General features: G+C 42.1%; 1 pseudogene; it reads right to left on the bottom strand.

Annotated features, from left to right (window-relative positions):
* Positions 1–607: 607 nt before the first annotated feature.
* The window catches only part of LOC122797834, a 293,822-nt pseudogene continuing 274,244 nt past the window's right edge, over positions 608–20,185 (bottom strand).

Here is a 20,185-nt window from a genome sequence, read left to right as displayed (position 1 = left end):
TCTTGCACATATCCAAATGAAATTAGCCAAAGTAAATCACGACTTTATATTCATGTAACTTCAATCCCACATAACTACACTAGTTTTGATCCATTTTACAATGTTTAAGATAAACTGTTGTGCACATTTCAGTGCAGTACTGAGATGTTCTGTAATCAGTGACGTTCATTGATGCTTAGCTGATTTATATAAAGGTGCACTGGGTGATCTTTACTGATTGCCCTTGGGCATATACGAACTGTGGGAGTATGAATACCATCCCTCCTATATGTAGTGCCAATCTGTGGAAATACAAGCTAAACAGTGATATTAGCTAATTAGAAATAAGATTCTTCTTTATCTAGTTTCTAATTTTAAATGCATTTTAGCAGTGATGGGTAATGCAAAAAGAGAAGGTATAGTACATCCCTGTTCTTTGAAGCACAGCTCAAAATGTAATGTGATCTTGTTTCTACACATTAACATTTGTATTCAAAACGGAAAGCATTTATTACTGAAGTTATCAGATACCATTGCTACATGAGTGTTATACAGTATTTATTTTGTATTAGCAATGTGAAGCACAAAACTTACATAATTGCAAATGATGACTGCATGTTATTCATTGCTAAATATTTCTGTTGATATTTACATTCATATACGATTTCCTCTCCCAATTAAATGTTTCTTTGTGTTCAGTTCAGATTTGATCAGAATGATATAACATTTTGGCAAAAATATACAACTCAGTAAACCTGCACTTGAAGACAGGATAGCAAAAATCTCCACAGCAACCATGTACTTCCCCCTGGTGCTGAGATAAGCTGGGATGAAGGACAGCCAAACACTGATAAATACAAACATGCTGAATGTGATGTATTTTGCCTCATTGAAACTGTCTGGCAATGTCCTTGCGAGGAAAGCAACAATCAGGCTCACACTTGCTAAAAGACCCAGGTATCCCAGCATGCAGTAGAAGGCAGTCTTTGATCCCTCATTGCACTCAATGATAATTTTCTGCTTTGCTGTTTTCCTGTTATCCTCAGGGAATGGTGGGGAGATAGATAACCAGACAGAACACAGCAGTATTTGAAATGCAGTGCAACAGATGAAAATTCCATTTGGAATCCTGGTTCCCACCCACCTTGTAGCTTTGCTCCCTGGTTTTGTAGCACTGAAAGCAATAACCACAGTAACAGTTTTAGCAAGTATGCAGGAGACACAAACAGTGAAGATGACACCAAAAGCAAATTGTTGAAGCAAGCAATTCTGTGTATTTGGCTTCCCAATAAGTAGCAAGGAACAGAGGAAACACAAAACCAAAGATGAAAGGAGAAGGTAACTGAGTTCCCGGTTATTGGCCTTCACCAGAGGTGTGTTACGATACTTGATGAAGATGCAAAGTACAGACATGGCAGCAGCAGAAAAGATAATGCTAAGAGAAGTCAAAGCAGACCCCAAAGGCTCTTCAAAGGATAAAAACTCTACAGCTTTGGAGATGCAGATCTGGAGGCTTTCATTAGGCCACTGGTCATTTGGGCATGGCAGGCAGGAGCTAGCATCTGATGAGACAAAAAAGAGCATTAAGGAGATAAACCTGACAATAAAATGCTGTGTTATAGATCATTAAATGTTTATACCATTTAAAACACATCAGACACAAATCACCCTTTGGGTTGAAAAGCTGTTCTTGTCTGTTCTGTACTTATCTCACTGCAGCATCTAAGACGATATCTATAGTACTAGTTTAGCATTTCCTGTCAGTGGCCTAAAATATATTATGTCAGTTCTCCTGTATTAGTGCTAAGTTTGTCAGTAAATCTCAGATTAATAAGGATGACTGCAACACTTTATATCCTCTTCACATTTTAAAATAATTTTTATTCAGAAAATAAAATTAAAATTTAGATGGCAGCACAAGTCAAAAACAGAAGATCCCAAATTGCCAAATATATGCCTGAAAAGGAGTACAGAGCATGCCCTGGGATTCAGAAATATAATTTACATAGTTTTGCAATGGTAAATTAGCACAGTCATAGTTGTTTGATGTTTCTTAAATATAATTAACAATGTAATACAATGCAATCAGCCCAATGGACTTGAACTAATTATAGAATCTGCTGGTAAGAACCACACAGAATGTGCAAAGAGGAGCATACCACAATGATGGCCACATTACGCATTGATCACAGAAGTGTGCATGTAGCATGTAGATCTCAGCAAATATGTACATCCATACATGGATAGTTACACCACTACTACAACTACTGAGAGCTATACTGGCTTTCCTGCAAAGTCTCTACCTTTTTTAATTTCTCCAAATCTTTTGGGTTTCTAATACCATGATGGGAATGGACCCCATTCCTATGTCAAAGTATGATTAAAGTTCATAAAATTAGCATTGTTTCTGTCTTTGATGTCAGACAAAAGTGTTCTTTGCAGCACCCACAATGTGCCCAGTAATTACTCCTTCTGCGGTTCATATGGAGTTACATGTATTGGTAGCATATCTAAGTATGATTGTAGATTCTTTTTTATAAGGCCTGTTGCTCCTGCTACTATTGGAACTATCAGGGTATCTTTCTCCCACATTGCTCTCGTTTCTGCCTGCAAATCCTGATATTTTATTACTTTGTGTCTCTCTGTGCGCAAGACACTGTAGTCATTGGGTGTGGTGATTTCAATGATCAATGCTACTTTTGTCTTCTTTATTTGGACCACTATATCTGGTTTTCTAGCATTTATCTTTTGAACTGTTGGTAATGGATGATCCTATGTGATGTAGACTTCATCATTTTCTATGATGCTTTGTGTCTTATGTTTCCAGTGTTTTTCAGCCACTTCAATACCGTAATGTTTGTACAATCATCAATGCAACAGTCTCGCCACATTATTATGCCTTTCAGTATAAAGTCCTTCTGCCATTACTATGTCTCAAACAGCAACGAGGTGTGCAACTGTTTCCAATTCTGTTTTACAAAACCTACATTTGTCTCTTTCTCCTACACTATCTTGTAACACCAGTATTAACCTTTCATCTCTTGGTGTGAATTCACCTCTCCTTAACCATTCCTGTGTTCATTCCTGATCAACATGAGGTCCTTCCAGAAGTTTTCTATACTTGCAACTATATTTATCCATTTTCCACATTTCTTGTCTTCTCAACTGGTCCTTCACCTTATATTCTTTCTTTTGCTTTTTGGCACGTTCAGTTGCTGCCTGATTTCTAGCTACTTACTTCCATTCCTGTTTTGACACCGATATGCTTCTGCTAGCCTAAGCAGGGAAGTAATCTTAGATTTATTCTCCTCATGTTTCAAAACATTTATTACATTTGAGTCTTGTGAGATCAACAGATATGTGTGGAGTTCCATGATTGTAGATCTATACATGTAACCAAGTTCAAGGAGGCCCATCCCTCCTTCAGAACAGGGAATATATTCATTTGGTATGCACTGATTTTTATAAATCATTTGGTGAGCATGAAGCATCCTTCTTGTTTTCCTGTCTACTCTATCCAACATATTTTGGGGCCAGTCAATAACTCCAAAACTGTAATTTAGGACAGGAAGAGCAAATTGGTTTATAGTTTGGATTTTGTTCCTAGATGTCAAAACTGTTTTCAAGATTAATTTAAGTCTTCTAAAGTATTCCTTACTAATTTTATTCACATTTGATCATGTTTTATTGTTGTTCCTTCATCAATTCTAAATATTTATACACTTTTTCTTGCTCAAGTTCTTTTATATCACATTCTTGTCCCAAACCAATGTTTTCTTGGTGCTGCAGTTTTCCTGCTTGAAAGGTTGCTTTTACACATTTATCAAGACCAAATGACATTATTATATCATATGAAAATGTTTTGACAACTTGCAGTTGTACTTTCAGTTCCTCATCTAATGAGCTATACAGATTTAAATAATTGAAAAAGAGAAGATGGGAAGTCTTTACAGTTTGTTGTTTTCTAGGAGCCAAATTATATCTTTGGCCTAAGCTGTTAAGTAGGCAGCTTAATGGGTTAAGGGCAAGGCAGAATAGCAGTGGTGACAGAGAGTCATCCTAGAATATCTCCCTTTGAATTTGTATCCCTGGAATAATAATTTGTCCTTTATCATGGCTTAATTGCAAAGTTCCCCCGGATTCACGAATCCTCCGTGTAAGACTAAATAAGTCTTACTCGGAGGCTGCAGTTGAACGGTGTGACGTCAGCATGCCATGAATATTCATGAGGGCATGCTAACTCTACCCCAAGTCTAACATGGACCGTGCAGGAAAGCAGGGGGTGTGTCCGACTGCCGAGCAGCCTAAAGGTCCACGCCCCTGCAAGTGTGTGAAATGCAAAATGTCAACACACAAGAGCGGGTCCGCTCAAATGTCTGTGTACCCAACACCACACTCCCTGACATTGTAAACCCCCAGCACAGTTATAAAAAGTAAAACATTATTTTTTTTTTCTAATTCCTGATATAGCTGCCCATATTTGCGTGTGTGTGCACGGGTGTGGCCATTGCTTAGCTGCAGTTAGCAATCTCGACAAGGAAGAGCATAATAAGGAATGTTTATGCAAAGTACACCAAATAGTAATAGCGTAGTGGTAGAGCGTTCACACAAAGAAGAGGCATTCACGGTTCGAGTCCCGCCACTCCCCTTCCTATTTTATGTTCAAAATTAATATATGAAATAATTCCTGACATATATGATTAAACTTTTACTAAAAAGCATTGAAATGGCCTATGTATCAGTGAACAAAATGTATATTTATAAAGGAACCTGACATATAATTGCCCACAGTTAAGCAATGTTTTACCCAGCGCAATATAGTTGCCCGTAGTTAAGCAGCGCTTTACCCAGCGCAATATAGTTGCCCGTAGTTAAACAGCATTTTACCCAGCGCAATATAGTTGCCCGTAGTTAAGCAGCACTTTACCCAGTGCAATGTAGTTGCCCATAGCTAAATAGCGCTTTACCCAGCGCGATAGGTTTGCACAGAGGTGTGCGCCATGCCAACCAGCGCACCATCGGGCAACGTGGAGCAACGTAGAGCAAAGTTGCTTAAACACAGCCACACCCTCTAACCTGTCTGGACAGTAGTAAAATAAAAAGCAATGACAAGGTTTGAACCCAGGACACTGCGCACCATAATCAAAGTACTGAACCACTAAGCCACAACAGCTTAGGATAAACATCCCCTGATATAATGGCCAATCACCAAAAAGTTCAGGAAATGCGGCATATTTAAGCTCCATAGGCGGGAATACTCACCATAACTGATTGCAGCTCCCATCTGCAGTTAGAATGTCTGGTGCTGGAGAGGGTACTCACTTTTGAGCGCAATGCTGGGGCATTGAGGAGTCAAAATGTATGGTCTGGCTCCTAGTCCATCGCCATGAGTCTCAACTCCTGCAGGGCCAGTTCCAAGGGACGGAGTATAAGGTAGAGGCTTGGAACCGTTTGGCTCATGAACTCACCAGTGCCACAGGCATCCCTCGGACTGGTGAGCAGGTCTGTCACCACCATGCAGACCTGAAGAGATGGAAGCAGGACCTACTGAACCAATGGATCCATGAGGCCCGTCATATGCAAGATGCCCCACTACTAAGTAGGTAGCCATGGAATGCAGTATGTAAGACATGCTACTATAGTCTAAATAATGGATAGGTATGTCTCAATATCCCTTCATTTACTTCACAGCTGCAGGTGTCTGTGCTGCGAATCAGCAAGCCTATGCAGATAGGCTGCTAAGGCTGCGCCACCAGGCAGGTTAGTAATTATTCTGCATATATTGTTATATAATATATGTGAGAAAGCATGAAAAAAGTGTTGTAGCCCAATAATACAGCAATAAAATGCCCTGAATAAATCCTCTGCATGTACTGTTATATAACATAAGTCAGCGAGCCAGAAATAGAGTGTACTAACCCAGCAATAAAGGTAAAATAAGTTTGGAATAATATCTCTGCATGTACTGTCATATAAAATAAGTGAGCGAGCCTGAAAAAGAGTGTTGTAACCTATCAATAAAGGTATAATATGTCTTGAATAGGTCTTCCATATGCACTGTAATATCAAATAAAGGAGAGAGCCTGTAGAAAAGAGTGTTTAATGTAATTAATAAAGGTATAATACTTGGAGTGTGTCTGTGTCACTTACTTAGAAATGTTGTTGTACCCTTGCATTATATAAATAGTACTGTTGTATTAAGTGCTGTCAACCCACAGTTGTGCAGTCCCATATAAAGTGGATGAAGGAAGTGCCAGTAGCTGTGAAGCATGTAACAGTCCTCAACAGTTGTTAAATGGCTGACATCCATAGGTAAATCTGGCACACGAGTAGCTTGTCAAGGTGTTCCCCAGAAATGTGAGCGTGCTACATGAAATGTAGGGTTTTGTAGAAAATCAAGTGAAAATGTCACGTGAACACATCCAGATGTGCAGATACATAAATATATAAATAAAATACAAGTATGTAGTAGTAACATCTGCATCTTGGACAGTTAGTATGTCAGATATAGATCAGGTATATAATGAACTAGCCAAACCCATTACACAATCTAATGCATGTTGCCTAGTGTAATAATACATGTAGGGGATATACACCTGCAGTCAACAGGAATGTAGTGTAGAGTAAAAGTACTAATAAGATGTTAATGGAGGTTTCTTTTACATCCTACTCCATGTGCATAAACAATGCAATTCCACACCTCAATGGGTATGTCTAATCTCAAAACATTTGTTGGGACATATGTCTTATTGTTCTATAAAAATCCACATTTACTTTGATGCATGTGCCCTGTTCAAACACCACAATCTTGCTGGCCTGTTGCCACCAATCATCCCTGCATGCTGTTGGAATGTCCACTGTTGTTCAATATATGCATGTGTTATGCTTGCTGTTCAACTGTTGTAACCCTGGTGTGTTGGGTTAATGGGAATATTACTGCATGCTGTTACAACTAATTTAGAATGCTGTTGTCTATGCTGTAATTAAACACACCTAATCACAGAACGTATGGGAAGGCCAGTCTTAGCAGTCCCACCTGTCCCTCCTCAGCTGGCGATTGCACCTGGCACCAGCAGGTCTGGTGCCCAGCCAGGGCTACCCTCCTCCGTTGGTCCTGTGCCACCTTCGGGTGGAAGCACTGCAGGGGATGGGGCTCATCCCCCCTGCAAGCATGGGCAGAGAAGGGCCACCTGTCACCCTCCTAAGGGTCCAGGTTGTGGTGCATAGGGAGATCCAGCGCTTAGTCACTGATCCCCTATGCCAGCTCGAGGCGAGAGTGGCGTGACTCACAGGTGAGCCTGCCCCTCCTACTCAGCCCCAGCACAGTGACCCTCGGGTCTGTGAAGGTCCAGTGGTGACTGCCCATGGGTGGGGATCTCAGTCCCACTGTTACCATCTGTGGGCTCATGGGCTTGCAATTTCCAAACATCCGTCCCCGTCAATTGTGTTCACCCACCCCATGTGTCATACTCCGCCCCTGTATGCATCTTGTTTGTCTTGTCTGTTTACCTACCCAACCTACCTCCCCAAATATACCTACTTCCTCTACCTCACTTTCCGCTCTCACCTGAAAAAAAAAAAGGGCAATCTATATCCACAAAAAATTACGTCACATACATAGCTGCCCATTTCACACACATGTCCACTGGACATGTAAACTGATAATTATAATTGGCAGTACAACATACTTTGTTGTCCTCACCCCTCTCCCAGGGGTGGAAGGTTTCAAATTTCATTCCAAATTTATTGCACATGCACAGCTGTTGCTGGTAAAGAAATGGGCAGCTATGGACCTTCTCTACACCCGTCCTGCACATCCCAAGCTTGTTTTCCTACTGCCTTTCCCTCTTTGTGCCCCCTTTTACACCACTTTCCTATCTCCCCATTTTCTTTTCTTTCAAAGAAATTAGCGTGGGAGTTAGCAGGAGTAAGCACTTTTAAGCAGTAGTAAGCGGGTTTAAGCGAGTGTGCGCATGTGTGTGCTTAGCTAAGCGTCACACAATCCCACGCAAACCCGCTTACAACTGCTTAAAAGTGCCTTAGTCACTCTATGTCAGGGCCCCTGTTCTGTTCAGCAGCAAAATAAAACACCTCTGTCAGTCTCGAACACCAGTCCTTGGACACACTTGACTGCATGAAGTACCACTAAGCCACAGCATATATGCAATAACTTGGTGCTGAAATAAATATATCATGCATTACAATGAGTGAATGTAAAGGAAAAATAGGAAGGCCATAACACAAAGCTTGTTCTGTGGATCTTTACCAGCAATTGTTGTTGAATTGCATTACATGAGTGTGATGTGAGAAGCATCCATTCAAGCAGCAAATAATGTTACAGAGGCACTTTACAACCCCTACACAGTATCATAGCAGGACAAACAGTGGCATATTTATTTTATTATTTTATTTTACATTTGTTAACCGGGGGTGTCTGACTGAGCCGAAAAGGCCCTTTTTCAGCAGAGGCCCAGGAAGAAAAGCTCCACAAAGAAAAATTACAGACACATTTAGTTATTTAGACATGATCAGTATACACACAAATTACAAGAGGCATGTTTTTACAGTGGTATGTGGCACATAAACAGTTATAGTGGAGAGAACAATCAAAAAAATATTAATTTTAAAAATAAAGGTAATTAATAGATTTGTGGTGTACAGCTGAAATTTGGAACATAGGTAGAATACATACATAGTACACAGGTGCAGTACATACATTGTTGTTTAGCCAATGTTTGTGAGTAAGATTGAAAACTATTATCAATTGCTCTCGATTTAGTATGTATATGTTATCCGCTTTCACTAGCCTGGGGAGCAATCATGGCACTGCCAACTTTGCTTGAGATGTTGCCTGATGAGGTATTTAAAGGAGGCTTTGGGTGATGTGTTTTGAATGCTAGTAGAGAAATAGTTCAATTTTTTAACCACTGAACTACTATATAGTGCATCTGTTAGTTTATGTAATCTGATTAGGGCAGAGGCCATACTTCCTAACTGTGACTACTTTTCAGGGATGTCCCTGATTGTGAAACATATTTTAGCTGTGTCCCTCTGAATCCCTCTGAAAAGTACTGATGTCAGTCAGAAAGGTGGGGTATTACACAATGAATACTGACAGTAATAACAGTAGACACCGCTTGTACTTTATAAAAGGAGTACTAATCCATATGCACTGCTTCACTCAAGTCTACACTTACTGTCCCTATTATGTGTAAGGTGTACCTCACTTTTAACTACCTATCCCTGACTGCATGCAAAGATGTATCTGAGTGTTTCATAGTCCTGGCAGAGGCACAAACACACAGGCATATAAGCTATTCTGCTGTTACACACTCTGCAAATAGCTTTGGTAGGACCTCCACAAGCATACCCTTATGTAGGAGTACAACACAGAAATACCAAAGGATATAGCCATGTACTGATAGCAACTGAATGTAACAATGCCATTGTAACAGTCCTGAAAACACCTGTGAGTTGCACAGACAAAGAATAACAGTGTAACTTCTGGCTACCATCTGGATAGGTTCACAGTTGGGAACTATGCAGACAGACCACCTGCCTTGATAAACTAACAGGTAGACACCAATCCTTTAAGTCCAGTAAGATAATATGCACACAATAATACATAATGCTCTCTGTATGTAAGCACCCCCCCACAATTAAAATATACTTGTGTGTTTAGGGTCTACCAAGGGTGTAGGTAGGCATACTCAGTACTGGAATTGTCCAGTTGTCCTGAGAACCCTGTGCTAATGTCAACAATAAAAAACACAAACCCTGCAGAAGTGAGCACATTAATATTCACAATATAACAGTTCACAAACAGTTCATTTACCAAAAGAATACTTCTCAATAACTGCATTTGTATGGCAGTTAATTATATGAGTAGAAAATAAACTACACAGTCACATAAATGTTGTGTAAGCATTTGTAGGGGTGACTTAAACTCTACACTGACAGCTCTGTACTGGAAGTGGCAACAGTCAGGTCTGAGTACAACATGTACATCACTGTCTACACCTCTAGCTTCAGTTATAAGACGTATACCAACCTTCTGACTTACACAACAGTGTCCACAGCAAACAAGCATGGGCCCCACTCTGGAAATCTGAAAGGGCTACGCCTACATACCTTAGCAATTTATAGCATTGGGTTGTTATGACAGTGAGTACTGCAATTACCACACAGCAGGCTGTATGCATTTACCAAATGCTGGGCACCAATTGGTGCAGAGGGCATCACATGCACATGTGCAGATACCTATAAAAGCAGATTGTACTTGCTATCCCCACATGCAATCATTACATTCCACGTGCCAGCAACTCTAGAACTGCTGGAGAGTAGTGACAAACTATAGTACTTAATAAAGAAATATTTAATTAAGTAACAAATATATATACTTAATTATAACCTAAAATTATTAATTAAGAAAGAAAACTTAATTAATAACCAAAAATAAAACTTAAGTAAAAAACTTTACTTAATAAAAAAAAAAAAACATTGTCAAAGCATACACAGACGGACCTGAAAGGGACAAACAGGTATGTAACAGATTTGTAGTTACCGGCAAGTAGTAGATGTTTATGAATAGTACTGTACAAACTCTGAAACATGCATATGTGGCAGCAATAGGTATGTATGCACTGATGCCATGCATAACTACTGCCATGGAGAAATTAGTGTGTAGCTGTGTGCAGTGGGACATAACTGTGAAATATGTAGCTCAGCATTATATGTCAAACATCTGAACATGTTATCTATGGTCTGTACAGTACTGCGTTTAATGGCAGTTTGGGGGAGTGGTGCAAACACCTATATAAACTTGGATGTGACAGAGTAAGACATGCATGATAGTCACATAATGTGTAGCTTAGCATTGGCAACTGCTGTACCAGGCTCTTACAGTAATGTAGCATTTGCAGCTATATATACTCCCTGTTCTATTACCGCATGCACACATGTGACAACTCTCTATGTTGTAGCAAGGCCCAACAGGTCATCCATGAGGTGTATGGACTTACAACAGTGTGGACCCTGTGTGTGTGTATGGCAAACACATATGGAGAGATATATATGTGTCTGATATATTAGCATCTGAACATGTGCATAGAGCAAGGGTCATACTGCAACTGTTTGTGAAGGGTGGAAATTTATATGCTGGTGCAGGTTGTTATGTGCATATTTATATGTAGGTTGTAGTGTGTGTCAAACAAGACAGCATACAGTGCTGGCATATGACATGTGGTGTTTAACCCCCGTGGGTATGATTTGTTAGGTTTTTAGTCTTCCAGATAGGGGGTCCTGCTAAAGATACATGGGCTGAGAATACCTTCCATGCATTCTGCACAAGACTGTGCAATATCATTACATAACTGTATCCCTCTCAACCTTTGCATAATTTATATTCCCACCATGAAAGGTGGACTGTATATGTGCCTATATGTATATCTATATGTACACCAATGGATGTTCATATGTATGCTCAAGCTCAAAGTTGTACACGTATTGCCATCCCTTTTGTTAAAAACCCTGTACCCATGAACTACCACATAGGTGGTTGTCTACTCAACACCAAAAGTGTGATAAGAGACTACGGGACACAGGTGGACAGTAGTGTCCCTTTTGATAATCACAGTGCCACACTAGTCATGTAAACTGAGTACAATCCACATGTCATCAGAAAAAGTGTGTCATTCATGGAAAAAGAGGTCAGTGCTCCACTCTACTCATCAGTCATAACACCCATCATAGAGTACAATGGCCCTGTTGGTATGTACCTCAGAAGACATCCAAAGCAACTGTAGATGCCAGACACATACCTCACAAAGAGTATTACCAGACTCAAACAGATGCCCTATGCAGACTGTCTTACAAAACCACAGCTACACTGTGCCGCATACCGCCTACCCAGAGGCTTCCTCTGCCTAACATACAAAGGTATGCCAAACCCACAGGTGTTGGACATGCTCCATATAAACAGATGAAACACCATACAAGCTACACACTGTACTGATCTAAACCTTGTAACGTCAAAAAGCAGAACATGCTGGAGTGGCACATTATCATCTCAGACACATACCATACTCTGGAACTAACTACCTATCAATAGAAATGAAGGTCCTCAACAGCAGTTGCCATGAATAATCATGATGATTGCATGTGAGATAGGAAACACAACCCGAGAATCACCTCTGTGGCTCTGCATGACAGGGGCACATGAACCTGCGTTACATGGGTGTTGAAGGGCAAGGTACCATATGGCTAGGCTTCCATAGACCCTACGGATAATAGCCTTCTAGCTACCTAGGACCCGATGCACATACGCATGTACTTGTTGCATTACTTGCTATGTGAGGTTGACTGGGTGTGATGGAGAATGTGTAGGCGAATGTGTCAAAGATGTGTATATGTGTGATAGCCTAGTGGGAAACTGTGCATATCATGGTATGTAGTGTTGTAGCTCTAATCCCAGCAAAAGATACATATGCTATTGCTAGGCAGGAAAAGCAGTATGACATACGGTGTGACGTAGTCCCATGGTGTTGACTGGAGTGTGCCATTGTAGGCTAAAGCAGTACATGTATGCTTATTGATTGTTAACACTAGTGAATACAAATTGCGTATGAACTGTAGTACTACCTGAAGCTGTAGGCCTAAACAGCACAATATGGTTTATATCCACATTGCTTGGAAACATTGTTTTGTTTGTTACCTGTAGTCCTCACACATTACATACCTCAGGCATGAGGTTTTGTAGGTGCTGACACACAGTACTGTATGGTACACAGGTAAAACTAATCTGGGTTGCCAGACCTTTGTGTCTTGTAGGTATGTCTGATGTGTGTGTGGGTATGCCTGTAACATGGCCTCGGTGGTATGTGTGTCACAGGATATAAGTGCATATCTAGCAACATGTATAGTGTAGTACAGCAGTATGCCACCTATACTGATGAATGTGCACATATGTTACTTAGGGGTTTGCTATCAACAAGTAGCATGGTGTACTGGTAGTACTGTAACTGTACTTTACATTCATTTCAATGGATGACAAATGTCTGTATGCATTAGCTTCATATACACCTCCTGTGGCTAGGTGGTGCATTGTGTCACATACAGTGTGCCATGTACTGTTGTATATATAGTCTTACATACTGGTTTCACTTTGTTGCTGTGCAAAACATGGTTTGGTATATAGTATGTGCCAGGCACTGTTAGGCAGTTGTGGGCTGAGCAGTCATATGTGGTATTAAAAGTGTGTATCTACTGACAGCCAATAGGTTGCTATATATGGCATTTCATTGATGTCTGTACTTTAGAATGTTAAGTGTGCCACATGGCTTGCTCAGAATTACTGTTGTATTGTCTTCCAGGGACATGTCTCACAACAGGAAACCTGCTTATTCCCCTAAGGAGGAAGAAGTCATCGTAGGCACCCTGATACATCATCACAACCAGCTGTTCTCCAGAACCAGCCAGGACCAGCATGGCCGCACTGCACTGTGGCAGGATGTTGTTCATCGGGTGAATGATGTAGGCATGCATAACCGGACTTATGAGCAGGTACGCCATCACTGCAGTGATTTAATCAGACATGTCCGGCAGCATGCCTCCGATGTCCACAGACAACAGCTTGCCACAGGTGGTGGTGCAGCAACACATCCCCCGCTCACCAGAGTGGAAGAGCTGCTACTCAGCATGGTGGCTCCTAGCCAACCAATACAACAGACCTGTGTCATCATGGAGGCCGGAGTCATCCAGCACGTCGATACAGAGCGTGCAGGTAATATGGCATATCTGTAGACTACTGTAAGCTCAATTGTTAGAACATGCATTTATCAGATGTGTACTGTGTATTCAGAAGATGTGGTGCATCGTGCCATGCAATACTGATAATTTGGGACATAATCTGTATGCCTGTGACTGTCACCTCTTGTATAACTGTAAAATTGCAAACTCACAGCAGCAATGCCATAGTTGTTGACACTGACAAACTGTCTCATATCCTTGCAGATCCCTCTGGTGTGATAGCAAGACAGCAGACCCATGCTGGTGAGTGTTCTACATTTAATATAGCATATAACATGTGCATGTCATAGGAGAGCTGTAGGCCATATACACATGTTAAACACCTACACATAATGCATGCTCTGCATGTTCTCTGTGGGACTATGCACATCCCAGTAACATCAGTAGCTGCCTCAAACACATGCAATACACAGAGCATCCCAACCAATTGTGGTACACTGTAGTATACATTGTATAGGCAGAGTCAATACACATGCACACAACATACACCACTTTGTCATATGCAGTAAGTGTTAATATGATACACACGGTGTATGTAGATGCCTGCTGTAAGGTCATACTCCAGTATCCCAAATGTCATCAACACAGCACACATACTATACCTGAGGGGTAGAGGCCTATCATGGGGCTATGTGATGTGCTTCAACACACAACACAGTCATGTTAGGCAATGCTCCCTATTGAACACCTGACATACCAATGTAACAACTGGCTGTGAAATGGTTAATGTAGCCAAAGTGGTGCAGGCCAGGTACAGCAAGATAGTTGCCAGTGTGACATACATTATTGGCCTTGAGTGACCACATGATGCTGTCTGATGATGGCTCATGGTACTACACTACATCCAGTTACATTAACTACAGTACTACACATAGCATTCATTGTTATACACCTGACAGTTGTGTGCATCCGGCCATGGTATGTATACCTATGAGTGATGGTGCACAGGACATTGGAAAGCATTTCAGACTTGCACTGCAATGTTGTGTCCATGTACACATTGTGTTCCAGGGTGAGGCCAATCATTGAACAACACACATGCATCAACAACATGTATACTGTTATCAACAAGGACTCCCTACACTCGCAATTCATGCTGTTGAGCAACACACATCCTGCATGCTGACACGTGTGATAGGACTCTTTGGCTTCTGATACTGTACTCCACCATCAACCACTAATGAATATGTTCCATATTGCTGTTGGTGTGTGTGTGTGTCAACTTGACAGAGTAGTGTATTTTTGTGCATGTGTGCATGTGTGCTAACATCCTGTACAGATGGTAAAGTGTGTTTCCTGTCTCCCTCTCACAGGTGCTGAGGTATTGTTGGATGAGTGCAGCAGGAAACCTGAAGTCACTGCCACAAATAGTGGACATGATGATACATGTGTTGCGGCACAGGCAGGTTTGACAGGGTCTGTTGTTGGTCCACCAATCGGCAGTACATAGCTTTCCACCCCATCTATGCACACATACATACTGCCAATACATCCCTCAACACCAATGGCCTTAGCTGAGGAACAGCATACAGTAGGCATTGACCAGGATAGTGTGGTATCTATGGCACATGCAACCCCACACAGCAGTCATGCCCAGACCCCTGGAATGGTACCACATAGGCATATGTCCAGGGTTCTCGTGGGAGCACTGCTGGTCGTAATGCCCCTGGCAGACGTGCCCCCACAGGTCTCAAAACCTCAGGTATGTTCCGGGCTGTAATGCAGGTACAGGCACATATGGAACGGTACACCAGGCAGGGACTAAGGGTGCAGAGGGCTCATAACACCGCTATCAATGACAGTACCCGTGACCTTGCCGGTGCCATCCGTAATTACACCGAGGTCATTCATAGACTTTGGGGGGAGAAACTAGATGTCCTCTGCAATGTAATGTCTATGTGCCAGGACAGTGCAGGACGGCTGAGACGTCGATGTGGACGTATGCCAGCAACATCATCAGCTGGCAGTCATCGCGGATGACACACAAGTCCCAGCCGCTCCCGTAGTGGCAGTACCAGCCCCAGCAATGTTGGGGCTGGGCTGTCAGTAGACCATCCTAGATGACCACGTGCACGTGGCTCTGGCCAGTCCTAGCAGGGACATGGGTCCAGTCAACATCCCTCTGCCTCTGATGATAGTACCCAGTCTGGCTTAGTACCCGATACTGTCCGTGTCACCTCTGCCAGGCACAGGTACTGTGTTCATGGCCAGAGACAGTGATCTGTACAGCCTGGCAGGTGCAGTCTGTGGCTGTCCCACAACCTCCCATATTTGGCAGCCACAAGGGGGAACTTTGTGCATGCAGAAACACACACATAAACCCAACACCTAGGGCTAACACATACACACACACACATTATGTCAACACTGACCTATACTGTACTGTTGTCCCTCACACACACACACACACACACACACACACACACACACACACACACACACACATACATGTCAACTGGATGGGTCATTGTCGGGCTCTGGCAAACCAATAGCACACCCTGTGCATATGATGAAACTGTGCCACCTCCTGTCATCTGTGACATTGATGCAGGAACAGACTATCATGGTGCTGATGTACAGGGTGACCTAATAGCAGTGTAGCAATGTTAGATTGTTGTCAACAGTAAAGTGTAATGATATCCTTGTAGGTATATCTGAGCAGGCATGATGCATCAAAGCTATGATTATCAATGTAGTATTGTTTACACCAGTGTTAATTCCAAACATGGATTGTCTGCCCATGTGCCACTTGGCTGATATGTGTGGTACTGGCAGCATGTGTTGGTGAGTGGACGGTACGTGTGTGATGTGTGCAGTACAGATTTGCAGGTGTACATTTGTGAACATGGTGGAGGTGCACTGTCTGCATGTACATGCATGGTGGACACATGGTAAGGGTGACATGCCCTGTATTACACAGTGTTAACACTTCATATTTCCTATTGGTGGCCAGTATGCATTTTACTACACATATGTTACAACTTGGGTACACATGTGTGTATGACATGGTTTGACACTATGCTGTGGGTGATACTGTTAATATTGGTCATTGGTTTGCATTCTGGTAGTGTACATAACCTCAACAGTCTGATTTTAACCAATCGTTAGATGATGTCTTGACAACTGATACACAGCTGTAGGATACACAGTAGCATTTGAATCCTTCCGGTACTGTACTATACCAGTTATCAGTGGTATTGACCACCACACATTCCCGTGACCACTCCTGTTTGGCATGTGGCCATCCTAGGTACAAGCAGACACACTATGGATATGTCCGTCCACATCTGGTAATGCATACAGTGGCCTACAATGCATTCTCCAGATTAGACACTTATCCTCCACAAGGGTATCATACAGACAGATACCTGTTGACCAACCCATGCTGTGAAGCTATAAGCCAACTATAGCATAGTCATCCACATTTACTATACATAGTATCCTGACAGTACCACACTGGTAGTAGCCCACAACATGTAGCAGGGGTACCGATGTGTACATACAGCCACATGTGATGTCATCTGTCCTTTGATATTCACATTCCCAAAGGTATGCTGATGTTCCTCAGTGTGTCACATAAGCAATAAGGGGTCTGTATGCATAGCCACAGAGTTGTTGTACACCTATAGTGAATGCCCATTATTGACAGACTGTGTTGTGTTTGAACATGTCTGAAATATGCCCCAGGCATGAACCCTCACTCACACTATTCTATAGAAACTGTCATGTGTGTGTGTGACACAGATGACCTAGGGCACAGATCACTACAGTGGCTGGTCTTGTCACATACATACATATGTGACCTATGGTCTGAGAAGCAGCAGCACCAACTGTCAATGGTAACAGATGTATTTGTGTAGAAAGCAGGCTTCACACCTATGAAGTGATTGAGGTCACATGTACATATATGTCTTTGCCACACAGTTATCAATTGAGGTCACATGTACATATGTGTATTTGCCACACAGATACCTGAAGTGTGCAATGCACATACTGTTGTTTTACTGATATGTCATACAGTAGTAAAAGCAAAACCCACAACACATTGATCAACAGTGTCACACACACACACACACACACACACACACACACACACACACACACACACACACTCAGCAATTGCAGGATTCAAACCCCTACCTAACTATGTTATGATACTAGAGAGGTACGCATTAACACGACACGCTATATGCTTTATTGGGAGTTTTCATTTCCACTGCTGTATTTGTGGGATATTGACATCATCAGACTTGCCAAAGAGGAATTTACCTCTTTTAATGTGTTTTCCCAGTTTCCAAAAAGGCCACTCCTCTCAAAGGAAATCACACACACACATACACGACCCCACACACGCAGTAATTGCAGGATTCAAACCCCTACCTAACTATATTTTGATACTAGAGAGATACGCATTAACACGAAACGCTATATGCTTTACTGGGTGGCTTTTTTTCTCCTGCTATATTTGTAGGATGCTGACATCATCAGATTGGACATGGTAATGTGTGTGCACTTTGTTTTATGCAATCCCAGGAATGAGCCATGTGGGTCAGCAGGTGTTAACAGCTTGAACAGGACTCCACAATTCTTAGCTTGCGTGATCTATCTGTGGACAAATTGCCATTCCTTCATATGACAATACATATTTATGCACAGATTGTTGATTTTGTGGATACGACATGTGTCTGGAATGTTGATAAAGGGCTATTCAAAGTCTATGTGGGACGTGTGTAGCTCCTTTCAGTGAAGTATGCCCTGGGTGGCTGCCTTGCAAACAGTCTAGCAGGTTTGGGAACCATGATCTGCCCATGAACATACCACAGTTGGTAGGGTTGTGTGTTTGTCGGCTTCCAATACCTCTGTTTATGACTTCAATCATGATGGACTCCATGGCCTTGCAGTTCAGACTTCATAGGCTTATAGGACTATAGTTCCCATGGTCTGTTGTGCACCTACACTTGTGGGGTGTGCCATATGTTGCTGTAACACATTCAACAGTTTCAGATCCTGTAGAGAGGGTGAGGCTCAACAGACTGTTCAGGTGCAGGGTCTGTTTGTTCTGTAGTTCACTTATGACACATATAGGGAAACAATGTTATCCAACTGATGCCATGTTTTCGGCTTTGCGAGGAGCTGTTTACCCATTCTACATGTGATATATCCTGGTATGATGATAGGGCCTTTTGTCAGTGGGAGGTGGGTATGTATATATGGGCCTGTCTGGCAGGATGTCGGCATTGTCAGTCAGGTACAGTTGGCCCTGACTCAGGATATATATGAGTGTACATTGCTATTTATGACATAGCTGAAGGAGGTGTCATGGTTCTGTCTGGACTTCTTCACAGAAAATCTTTCCAAAACACCAACAAACCTGACCACTAAACCTCTGTTATACTCTTGTACACACTTAACACCCTACTGATCCTTTGTGATCAGTCAACAGAGTATGTCATCATAATATCCTGGCATGTCCAAAGGTCGGTTTCGTGTGTACTCTCCAGTCCAGCTGGTGAATATTGGAATTTTGACGCAATGTTACAACTGCCTTATGTACACAGACAACCCTCTCCTCCTCCCAACAAACTCAAATATATGTGAGAGATGCAACTATATAGACAAACAGGAGGCTGAGCTCTCTTGACCCGTGACTGGCACAGTCTATCAGGTGGTGAAGGTAACCACACACACCACAAATCCAGTCTCACATAGACCTATAGCGACAGCAACCAAAATACATTACCACACAAAAACATACTTGGAGGCTCTAAATAAACTCTGTCTAAGCAGCAGAGACCTCCAAAGCAGACACCCAAACAACTGCTACCCACAACAATACCCACATATCACATAGTTCACAAAGTCAGTGTGCCACACAGTCACTGCCCTTAGGGCTAAACAACACACCTAATACACTTGTAATAGGTGACTCTTATTGTCAGACACACTGACGTCCCACTCACCAGGCTGAACAAGGAGAAGGTCACTTTGAGCTGTCTGTTGGGTGCCAGGATCTGCCACATAACACATGCACTCAGGTCACTCCAAAGCAAGTACAAATATGGCTCCATCATTGTCCATGCTGGTGTGAATAACCTCAGACATTCCTCCCTGCACTACATGACAAGAGACATAGAGGAGCTCTCTGATCATGTAGCCCAGGCCAGTATGACCCTGACCTTGTGTAGCATCTTACCCTCACCAAGAATGATGTCACAGTATACAGACAAACTGATCACTTTTAACAGTTGGCTAACATATTGGTGTCATTCAAAGGGGTTCCAGTGTCTGTCAGCCTGGGATGACATACTTGACATGCCACATAGCTTCACTATGGACGTCTTGCACCTATCACCCCTAGACTTTCAAATACTGGCTAAGGCTATTGCCACCCCCATAGTGG

This window comes from Protopterus annectens, chromosome 3.part1, assembly GCF_019279795.1.
Source record: "Protopterus annectens isolate FY-2018-M chromosome 3.part1, PAN1.0, whole genome shotgun sequence".
Classification (NCBI taxonomy): domain Eukaryota; kingdom Metazoa; phylum Chordata; order Ceratodontiformes; family Protopteridae; genus Protopterus; species Protopterus annectens.
Note: the sequence above shows the minus strand (reverse complement) of the source record. Positions and strands in the feature narration are given on the sequence as shown.